The sequence below is a fragment of the Cupressus sempervirens genome, chromosome 8 (assembly GCF_028749045.1).
Source record: "Cupressus sempervirens isolate cs-2001-9-10 chromosome 8, ASM2874904v1, whole genome shotgun sequence".
Lineage (NCBI taxonomy): Eukaryota > Viridiplantae > Streptophyta > Pinopsida > Cupressales > Cupressaceae > Cupressus > Cupressus sempervirens.
In genome coordinates, this window is record NC_143125.1 from 529,179,454 (window position 1) to 529,191,834 (window position 12,381).

Sequence of the window (12,381 nt, forward strand, 5' to 3'; positions counted from 1 at the left end):
ACTTTAAAGGAACAAGAGGAACAAGAGTCAAGAAAATAGCTCTTCATTAGATCCACAAAAAACCACAAGTTTTTATTTCAGCATGAAAAACCCACAAAAAACATTGTGTTTAAGAACACCCATGCACATCCACACCCACTCCTCATCTAGAAGACTCAAAGTTTGAAAACAATACCAAACAACTAAACCCAGAATAATGGATTATTATAGATGAACATCACCATAGATTTTTAGGAAAATCAATAAATCCCTCAGATCCAATGAACAAGAATCCAAGCCATGCATGTATAAGCATCTAAGAGGAAAACATAGTACTGGAACTCCAGGCCCACTTGTAGACCAATTCCACAACCAGTACTAGTACCTGCATCTAAGAGATAGGCTATCTAGAATCTTCCAGATCATCCAAAGATCAACTCCATAACCTCTATGCATTCTAGGTAACAAAAGAGACACCTTCAAATACCCATACATCAAGACTTATTCTGTTGTCAACCAAGAGCTCTAGATCAATGTAATTTCAACATGATCAACTCTATTTTCTCTATCCCTCACCATCCTTCAAGAAATGTCTATTGTCTCCTGAAAAATTAAATCAACTACAAGACTTCCACTCATCAAAGGAATACTTATTAGCCAATTTCTTCAAAAAATCTTCAGGCTCTGCAAGCTAAGAAATCTTAACAAAAGAAATACCTAGAACCAGAAACATTGTGAATCCTTACATGCAAGCAACATGCAATTCAAAAAACTGGGCTCTAATACCAACTGAAGGAAAATGAGAGCACCCTAGAAAGTCATCTAGGATCAATATGCACATCTTGTATCTAATAGTTCCTTAAACAACTTCTAATAAGAAAATACAAGTACATACTACTATGTCATAAAAGCAAAAATAGACATAGTTGATTTCCCACAATTAAAATTTTAAAGGAAAGTGATTGCAATTTACCAATCTAAATAAATTTCAGCAGCATCATGACATATAGATTATTATTCTACAATAATAAAACTAGAAGAATGAGACAAAATAGAGAACATAGATATACATGGGGAAAACCTTTTCAGGTAAAAAACCCCACCCTCCAAACCATCAAGCTAATGTATTATTCAACAACAAGTTACAATACATTTTCAGCCTTCACATGCAGATTTACATCTTGCTCCATTCTAGAGAAAATTTGGTAGCATAACCCTATAAAAATAAGTTCTCCTCTCTATCATAATTCTCTACAACAATGCTTTGTACTTATAGAGTTTTCATACTAGAGGAAACAATTTTTAAAGTGTCTACATTCAATGCATCTACAAATTATTTTAGAAACTTTCTTATGTACAACCCTTGCATAAAACAAAGCATCTAAAATAAAGCATAAAACAAAGTTTCTAAAATAATTTGTAGATGCATTCAATGCATCCAAGAAAGCATAAAATAAAGCTAAAAGAAAGCATCTAAGAAAGCACAAATAAAGCAATAAAATTATGAGTCACCTTATCCCAACAGTAAGTTGTATTAATAAGTGATAACATTTTATTGATGGGGTTAAAATGAATCAACAAAAGTTAGTGTATTACCTTGTCCATGCCTTGAGTGCTAGTAAAGGGTAGGATGAGATTAGAGACGAAGCTTGGTTGCGACCTTGCCTTGTTAGTATGCCTTGTTTATAAGAAATGATATTGATGCCACATAAAGTTACGAGAGGGCTAGATTCTAGAGAGATTGCTAGGGTAACCTTAGAGTTGACTCATGCGATGACACTTGCCCACATGTATATTAGGTCTCTTGCATGTCTTTGTTGCCTCTAGGATTGTTAGTGTACTTGGTACCTTCGAGATAGATAGCTATCAGAATTCCTTGACTTAGATTCTTGTTATAACTTTTGTTTTTTTACCCATTTGGGACTTGATATTATCTCCTTAGCACAGTAGGAGTAGACCATTTAGGTTTGACGAGGTCAAGTGGTAATGTTTCTTATAACATTGAGATCTGATAATTGGATGTCGATGTTGGACATACCTTGTGCAGTTGTTCTATTCTTCTTATCTTGTGATTATGTTCTATGGTCATATTGTAGTATATTGTACTTTGATTGTTTGAGATCCTATGAGATGTTGTATCTTATTGTGATGTATATTCTTTTAGCATTTCATACACTGCAACATATGCAGAGGATGAGTATGCATTCTGATTATGTCATGTGGCATCTTATGTACTTGTATATTCTTTCTTGTGATTTCATACCTATGGTTATTCTATGACATGCACTTTGTTTATTTTTTAGATTTAATCTTATTAAAGCTTATGTGTGTGATTCAACATTATGGAACCCTTGAGAGATGTAATTGTTATTGTGTTGCTTATGTATGCATATGAGTTATTGCTTCTGCTATGTTATCTCTTGATTGTTTTAATCTTTCAAGAAAAATGTTTCACAAACTTAGTGACATTATAGGTTAATTTCTCTTCGGTTCCCTGGCGGGGTGTTACATAAATAATCTTCATTGTTTTATTAACCCCAATATGTCCAACTAGTATTGTACCATGTTTCTCCTTCATGATATTATCTCGCTTAGATCATCTAGGTATGCACAATTGAGTTCCCTTAAACATGTCTTACTAAAGGAAATAACTTGTCCACTTATTCTGCCAACTCAACAACTAGTTCATACAAGCTCTCCAACATTTTGAATAATAAGGATCAATTACATAAAAATGCTTCAAATCATCAAAACCAAGTAGCCTAACTCTCATTTTTGTCACCAAATTCCTTTGTCTTCTCAAAGTATCAACAACCTTATTTGATTGTCCCCTTTTATGTTTAATTACAAAGGAAAAATTCTGCAAGTACTCAATCCACGTTAGATGTCTTTAATTCAACTTGTTCTGACTTTCCAAATATTGCAAGGCTTTATGGTCAATTAACAACGCAAGATATTTAGGGATCAAATAATGTCTCCATTTCTTCAAAGCTTGAATAATATCATAGAATTCCTGATTATAAATTGAATATATTTTGTTAGCATTACTCAACTTCTCACTATAAAAAGCTACAAGTCTTCCCTCTTGACTAAAAAAGACTCCAATGACACTTCCACTAGCAGCACAATAGACTTAAAAAACTTTACCAAAATCAGGCCAAGTAAGTGTAGGCAATTTTACTACTCTTTGTTTCAATGTTGCAAAACTCTTATTGCTCCATGTGTCCACTTGAAATGCGTTTTGTCACCTCTCATAGCTTCTATCATAACATTACATATTGAACAAAAATTCTTTATAAATGTCCTATAGAAACTTATGAATCCATGAAATGATCTAACTTCTCCAATATTCTTAGGTGTAGGCCAATCAAGAATAAATTTTACCTTTTTAGGATCCATCTTCAAACCATTAGATGAAAAGAAAAAACTAAGATATACAATCTCCTCCTATGCATGAATATATCTTCAAGTTAATCAACAAATTTTCCTCTATCAATCTTTGCAATACTTGTCTGATATGCTGAAGTTTTTCTTCTTTAGTCTTCTTGAATATTAGAATGTCATCAAGATATACAATTATAAACTTACCCAAGAATTTCTTCAACACCTCATTCATCTACCTCATGAAAGTACTAAGTGCGTTAGTTAAAGCAAAAGGCATAATCGACCACTCATACAAATCGTCATTAGTCTTAAAAGAAAATTTCCATTCATCTCCTTCTTTAATTTTGATCTAACGATAGCCACTTTTCAAATAAATCTTTGTAAAATACTTTTCCCCACTCAAACAATCCATTATATCATCAATCCTAGGCACATTCTCCATTCTCCACTCTAGAAATAGTGCACATTCTCCATTCTCCACTCTTCTTAAGTACTAGTACAATAGTACAACACAAGGAATTAAGTTTTCTACAATCAGACCATTTTCAAGAAATTCTTGCACTTATCTATTCAACTTAACATTTTCAAGAGGTGTCAATCTATCTGGTGCTTTATTAGGAAAACTAGTATCAGATTCATACAACGATTAATACTTCTCACATGAGGTAAACCATTGGGTACATTATAAAAAATAATGTCTTGAAACTTTTCTACAAGGATCCAATCTCAAGTGCATGTTCTAGTTCATGTTGTTTCCCAATTGTTAGCGAATAGATTTGTCTTCAACAAAAACACTTACAAATTGATCTTGAAATGCCCAAATCAGGAAGACAATCATCTATGAAAAATACTTGGATTTCTTTGCAATTGAAGTGCATAAACATCCTCTCAATTTTCTTGGGTATAGATCCTTGTGCAATATTTGCAATGAATTGACTAAACTACAAATGGATATACTTTTAATTTGAACGTAATAAAGGATTACAAACATCTATCTGTAAACACATAATAGATGCAAAAGAAACCTAAATACAAAGAAATTGAATACAAGGAAATGATACACAATCCACTTCCTCATATTCCCCAACTAAAACTAATTGAGAGAACACACAAAGTACATATCTCTTCTGACAACTAGTCTAATCAAGAAACTAAGTTCCAAAATTAGTTGGGCTGACATTTGTCGATGGCATTGAAAGAAATCATGTTCAAATCTCAACTCGATATAATCTAGAGAAAGCAATGACAATTTCATAGATTTAACAAAGCTTTCATTCATTTACTTAACACCAAATGAAACTTAAGTTCATAGACTCATGAGAACTTGCACAACAAATGCATAGATAGGAAATTTGCACTCTTCCTGTTACAAACACATGTAGAAAATTAAATCCCCATCTCTACAACACACATGCATGGGTAAGAAGTGGAACCCCCAATTCTTGGCTCTCTATAGTTTATCTAATATTTCTCCTTCCTGATGAGGTTGATCAATTATAATAACTATTTCTTGAAAGTGTCTTTGCCCTTCTCTTTTTACCTTCAATCATATAACTATTGGATTGCGGTTTGTCCTTGATGCACATGTCCTTAAAAAAACTTATTAAGACATTTCTAAAGGACACTATTATGGAATTTAAAAGGAGATGACATGATAGCTTCTTGATCAATAACTTAATCGTGGTTACTTTTCATTTAATTCAAGTTTGATGCTGTGTTATTTTACATGGACAATCTCAAGCCATGTGTTGAAAATTCTTGATCAGATTTGAATAGTACATTAAAGATGTTTTACTTGGTGTGAAAATAATTGTTCATTACCTTATTTCTTATTTGAGTACCATTGTAAATGCTTTTGTGAAGGAAGTTTAATCTTCTTGGGTTCAGATGAAATTGTGGGTTATTAGTATTATATTTAGCCTTTTCCAAGGGTTCGATTGATACCATTAATTTCATAGTTTGAGCAAGCTTCAAATGAAAAAGACAAAAGATCTCTTCTTCTAGTGAGAAAAGATGAAAAAGAGGTAACCCATCTTGCTAAAAATCCACAGGTATGCTTTAGACTCAGTTTTTCTTTTTTAGACATCAAGATAATGATCTATTTTGTTTTATTTTTCAAAATGAATCATATCTTTTTCCACAAAGTGCTTTGGTTGAATACAAAGATGAAGTTGTTATTTATAAAAAGAGATTTTGTTTTCTTGAGTTTTTGATTATTAGTTTTTGAGTGGTTTTAAAATTAGTTGAAGAAATATGAAGTTGTCTAAACCATGCATGAGTTTTATGACAACTTTCTTCTTCAACTATTTTGGAAATAAAATTATTAGTTTTGGGTTTAAATGAAATTGTCAATATGATTGGTTTTTTTAGTTTATTGGTTAAAATTTGAAAGATGTGCTTTATTATGAAGAGTCTTTGTGAGAGATTGCAACTTCTATGTTAATAGTAAGGAATGTGTTTTCTTTATTGATAATCTTCAGCACTAAGAAAAAGAAAAAGTCAACATTTCTATTGTAAATATTTTTGAAAATGTAACAATCCTTGGAACAATTTGTGTTAAGTCAAAAGGATTTGTTCAAGAAGTTCCTCATCATTTGTATAACTGATTACCTGTAAATGAATGAAACATTCTTTTGTATATTCCTACATAAGGAAATGTGTATGTGTATAATGGGAAAAGAGAGGAAAAATGGGCATATTTATTTATGTATGAAATATATAACTAAGACTTTAGAGGAAAGATCTTAAGATTATTTATATGCACAAGTGTATGTATAAATGGCATGCAACTGTGTATGTAAGTAATTTGAAGAAGTACAAAACTTTGTAAAGGAGAGAAAGGGTTGTAGCCCAGGTAGTTGAAGGTGTTGTTGTAAAAGGGAACTATTACTCAATAAATTTATAGGTTATTTGGAGTGGTTTTTCTCCCTATGACAAAATTGTAAGGATTTTTGAGGGTTTCGCACTCAACACAAATCTTGTGTATCTTTTGTGAGTTGTGATTTTTCCTTCTATTGCTTTATTTTAGTTCATGGTTATTTACTTTGATATGAAAGTTATTAATGATGTTTAATCCTACATAAAAAAGTTAAAAATGATAAAATCTTATTGTTCTAATTCACCCCCTATCTCAAAACAACATTAACTTCCAACAAGTGGTATTAGAACATAGGGGTTCCTTCCTAGGTCTTCCTATAGGAATTGTTCTTGGGATTCTTAGAAGTATAATGGCTCAAGCTGAAGGTGCTTATCTTAATTGGGCTCCATTATTTGATGGAAATGACTATGTTTTCTGGAATGCTATGATGGAAGCCTTCATACATTCTTTAGATTTTAGAATGTGGGATGTTGTTGTTACTAATTATTCTATTCCAAAAATTGTACCTCCTGATCCAATATGAGTTGGACAAAAAGACAAGATATACTCTTGTATGTGGTCTTATTAAAGATCTTTTTTCCAAAGTAGTATATTGTCAGTCTGCAAATGACATTTGGGTTAAACTAGAGACCATATATCAAGGAGATGAGAAGGTAAAAGAGTCAAAACTAATAACTCTCAAAACTCAGTTTGACAATCTTAAAATGAATGAAGATGAAAACATAATAGCGTATTTCTTGAGAGTTGATGAAACAATTAATGTTAGATGAGGTTTAGGAGAAGAGATTAAAGAACGAGACATAGTTTCAAAAATCATAATGTCTATCCTACCAATGTTTGAAACAAAAATATTGACCTTGGAAGAGGAGAAAAACTTCTCTAAAATGACTCTACATCAATTATATAGAACCTTAACTGCCTATGAAATGAGAATTAGCAATCAAACTAGTTCTACATCAAAAGAGACAACCTTTAAGGCTGAAAAACAAGAAGAAAATGGTTTAGATTTAATAGAAGCCTTAGAAGCATTACTAGTTAGGAAAATGAAAATGAAATATCAAGGAAAACCAAAATGCTTTAGTTGTGGTCAATTAGTACATTTTGCCACAAAATGTCTCTGTGTTGATCAAAATGATAATGATGAGAAAATTAATTTTTTTTCCAAAAGGAAGCCTTGGAATCAAAACAAAAGATTCAAGAACTTAAAAAAGAAGAGTCTCTTGTCAAAAGAAGACTCAAATGAAGAATCAAGTGAACCAAGTGAGGAAGAAGAAAGATTATTAATGGCTAAAATAATCAATATTCCCAAGTCAGAGTTAAGTCCATCTGAATCTTCATCTAATTCTAATGAAGAAGTTGACCTTGAAGAAGAACTTCTTCATTCCTTACAAGAATTGAAGAGATTAAAGAAATTAATCTCTAGTCATGAAATAAGTAACAAGAAACTTCTTGCAGATTTGGAGGAAACAAATAAATTAATTGAAAGTCAAAAATTGTTAATTGATGAAAATGACAAGAAATTGGTTTCTTTACAAAATCTGATTCAAACTTAAAAGATGACGAGGCTTCAAAGCAGAGGATACAAATTTTTTTAAGGGTTATTGTTTTAGTTGTAATATCTTTGGCCATAAAGCATTTCAATGTAATATGAGTAGTACTGGTTATGGTTCGAAGAAAATTGATAGGTGTTTAAATGCTTTTATTATGGTGATTTTTCTAACCAATGTAAATTGAATCTAAAGTCTAAACATGTATGGAAACTTATTGTCAAGAAGGTTGAAAAATCATTAATTGTTGAAACAACCCTATTTGCTCATAAACTTGCAACCTGGGTTCTGGATAGTGGCTACTCACATCACATGACCAGCTATAAAAATAAATTCAAAACCTTAAAGGATTTTGATGGAGGATTTTTCTATTTTTTAGATAATTCAGGTACATATATTACAGGTCATGTTTCAATAATACTTAATAAAGAAACACCTATTCATGATGTATATTATGTAGTAGGTTTTAAAACATAATCTTCTAAGTATTAGTCAAATTTGTGATAGCGGACACTCAATTTCTTTCAATGCTCAAGGATGCTCAATCAAAAATGAGAAAAACAGAGTCATTGCTAGTGGTCTAAGGACAGGAGGAAATCTTTATAATTTGATTGATTCTATAGTTTAGGAATCTTCATTGATTAGTACTTGTTTAATGAGTCAAGTTGAAGAAGACTGGTTATGGCCTAACGATTGGGACATTTAAACTTTGATAATCTTTCTAGAATTAGTAAGAATAAAAAGGTCAAAGGATTACCTCTGATTAGTAAAACAGACAAAGTTTGTGAAGAATGTGTAAAATGAAAACAAACAAGAGTGTCTTTAAAAACTAAAGGATATCTATCAAATAGGCCATTAGAACTTGTCCACACTGATTTATGTGGACCAACTATAATTCCATCCTTGAATGGTGAAAAATACTTCATGCTATTTGTAGATGATTATTCAAGAATGGTTTGGGTAACATTTTTGAAAACCAAATGTGAAGCATCAAATCACTTTAAAGTCTTTAGAAAAATGGTAGAAAGAGAAATAGATTTGAAGTTAAAATGTTTCAGGTTAGATAGAGGTGGTGAATTTACCTCTCAAGAATTCATTGAATATTGTGAGAAACGTGGCATTAGGAGGCAGTATTCAACTACCTGTACACCACAACAAAATGGCATTGTGGAAAGAAAAAACAAAAATGTTAAAGAAGTGGCTAGAACTATGTTGAATGAAGCCAAATTACTTGACAAATACTAAAAAGAAGCTATTCATACAGCTGCGTATATTTTAAATAGAGCTCAAATAAGAGTAAGGAAAGCTCATACTCCTTATGAGTTGTGGAATGGAAAGATAACAAATATAAAGAACTTTAAAATATTTGGTTGTATATATTTCGTTAAAAAGGACAATGATTCTTTGGAAAATTTTAGTACAAGATCTGATGAAGGAGTATTTCTTGGGTATTCTACACATAGTAAAGTTTTTAAGTGCTACAATAAAAGATTGAATAAGACTGTAGAAGCTATACATGTAGTGTTTGATGAAAGTTCATTTTTACACAACAATAATAATGATGATCTTGAAAATATTTCTTTTCAAAGAACAAAAACCATATTTGATGATCAAAAATTAGATGATGCTGATTTAAACACACCTGATGAAGATGAACAAGAAAATTGTTCAACTCCTAAAATAACAAATACTGGTCTAAAAATGACTAAAACTCCATCCAAGATCATTGCTAAAAGACTTCTTGAGTCTCAAGTCATTGGAGACGTAGAAGGAGGGATTCTAACTAGAAGAAAAGCCAGAATAGATGAGCATGCTAATATTGCTAAACATTTCTGTCCGATATCAGATTTTGAACCCAAAATACTGACAAAATTGCTGGTTGAATGCTATGCAAGATGAAATAAATTAGATTGAGAAAAATAAAACATGGGAACTTGTTCCTAGACCTGATGACAAGAACGTCTTAGGTGGAAAATGGGTGTTTCAAAATAAATTGAATGAAGATGGTAAAGTGGTAAGAAACAAAGCTAGATTTGTATGTAAAGGTTATGCTCAATAGGAAGGAATCGACTTTGGTGAAACTTTTGCACAAGTTGCAAGAATGAAATCTATTAGAATTTTTTTTGCATATGCTTGTTATAAAAATTACATTGTTTATCAAATGGACGTTAAAACAACATTCTTAAATGGCTATCTTGAAGAGGAAGTTTATATGGAACAACTAGAAGGTTTTGAATCTTCTGATAAACCATATTATGTGTATCGCCTTAAAAAAAAACTATATGGTCTAAGACAGGCTCCTAGAGCTTGGTATTCCAGGCTAGATAAACATTTCACTGCAAATGGTCTCTATCATGGTAGTGTAGATAGCACTTTATACATTAAAGTTGTCAATGATGATATTTTAGCTGTTGAAATTTATGTGGATGATATTATTTTTGTATCCACCAATGATGAATTGGCAAAAAATTTCTCTAACATCATGGAATCTAAACTTGAGATGTCACTTTTGGGAAAACTCACATTCTTTCTTGGTTTGCAAGTCTCACAGCTTGAACATGGTCTACTTTTGTCTCAAACCAAATATGCTAAAGAAATGTTGAAGAAATTTAATATGACTGAATGTAAACCTATTAGTACACCTATAGAAATGGGTTGTAAATTGATTAAAGATGATGATTCTCCTTCGGTTAATCAAACTACGTATAGATCCATGATTGCTAGTCTATTGTATCTTATAGCTTATAGACCTGATATAATGCAAGCGGTTTGTATGGTTTCTCGGTTTCAATCTGATCCTAAATAATCTCATCTTAATGCAATAAATCAAATTATAAAGTACATTCAAGGTACTCTTGATTTTGGGTTATGGTATCCACACAATCATGATTTTACACTTCTTGGTTATACAGATGTAGATTGGGGTGGGTTTGAAGTTAAGAAAAGCACTAGTGGTGCTGCATTTTTCCTTGGTGATTATTTGGTTGCTTGGCACAGTAAAAAATAAGAGTGTGTTACTTTATCCACTCGTGAATTTGAATACATTGTTGCTACTGCATGTTGCACTCAGTTAATTTGGATGAATTACTAGTTATCTAATCTAGGTATTCAAGTTCCCAAGCCTATTACTATCATATGCGACAATATGAGTACTATCCAACTAAGTAAAAATCTAGTAATGCACTCTCGTACTAAACATGTGGCTATAAAATTACATTTTCTTCATTGTAAGGTTATTGACAATAAGTTTCAATCGCAATATGTTCCTACTCAAGCACAAGTTGCTAATATTTTCACTAAAGCCTTTCCTTGGGATTCTTTTGAACAGTTGTGAACTCAATTGGGAGTTTTCTCTCAATCACCATTGTACTAAATTTCCTATTTTGGGATATTTTAGGAGAGTCTCTAATAGGTTCTAGCTCTCATTCTCAGACAATGTTTCAAAGCAGTGTTTTGTTCCTTTCAGTTCTTGATGCAAAATAGGGGGTAGTTGTTTCTTGCATTTCTTACTCAGAAAACATGGTCAGTATATCCACATGACATTTCTTACTTAATCAACATGGCCAGTATGTCCACAGGTATGATCAGCATGACAGATTTGATCAGATATAGGTACATAGATTTCAGCATGGTAGATTTGATCAGATACAAGTATATAGATTTGATTCAGCATGCCAATATTTAGATAGGTATGACTAGCATGGAAATGTTTAGATGGAAATGATTAGACATGGATACAGATTTGAATGTTCTTCATGGCACATTATTTGTATGCCTCAGAATTGGTTTAGTGCATATGAGTGGTATCATATAGACAAGTATGTATGTGTCTTCCTTATGTATACATATTTGTGTATATGAATATAATTCATTTGCATCAACATATTTTATGATGCGTGAAGTTGAACAAATAATTTTGCATCAAGGACAATGGAGGAGTTTGTTGGATTGTGGTTTGTCCTTGATGCACATGTCCTTAAAACAACCTATTAAGATATTTATAAAGGCAATTGTTATGGTGTTTAAAAAGAGATGACATGACATTTTCTTGATCAACAACTCAATCATGGTTACTTTTCATTTATTTCAAGATTGATGTTGTGTTATTTTACTTGGACAATCTCAAGTCACGTGTTGAAAATTCTTGATCGGATTTGAATAGAACATAAAAGATGTTTTTCTTGGTATGAAAATAGTCATTCATTACCTTATTTCTTATTTGAGTGCCACCATGAATGCTTTTGTGAAGGAAGTTTAATCTTCTTGGGTTCAGATGAAATTATGGGTTTTTAGTATTGTATTCAACTTTTTCCAGGGATTCGATTGAAACCATTAATTTCATAGTTTGAGCAAGCTTCAAATGAAAAAGAAAAAAGATCTCTTCTTGCACTGAGAAAAGATGAAAAAGAGGTAACCCATCTTGCTAAAAATCCATAGGTATGCTTCAAACTTGGTTTGATTTAGTTTTTCTTTTTCAGACACCAAGATGATGATCTATTTTGTTTTATCTTTCAAAATGAATCCTATCTTGTTCCACAAAGTGCTTCAGTTGAATATAGAGATGAAGTTGTTATTTATAAAAGAGATTTTATT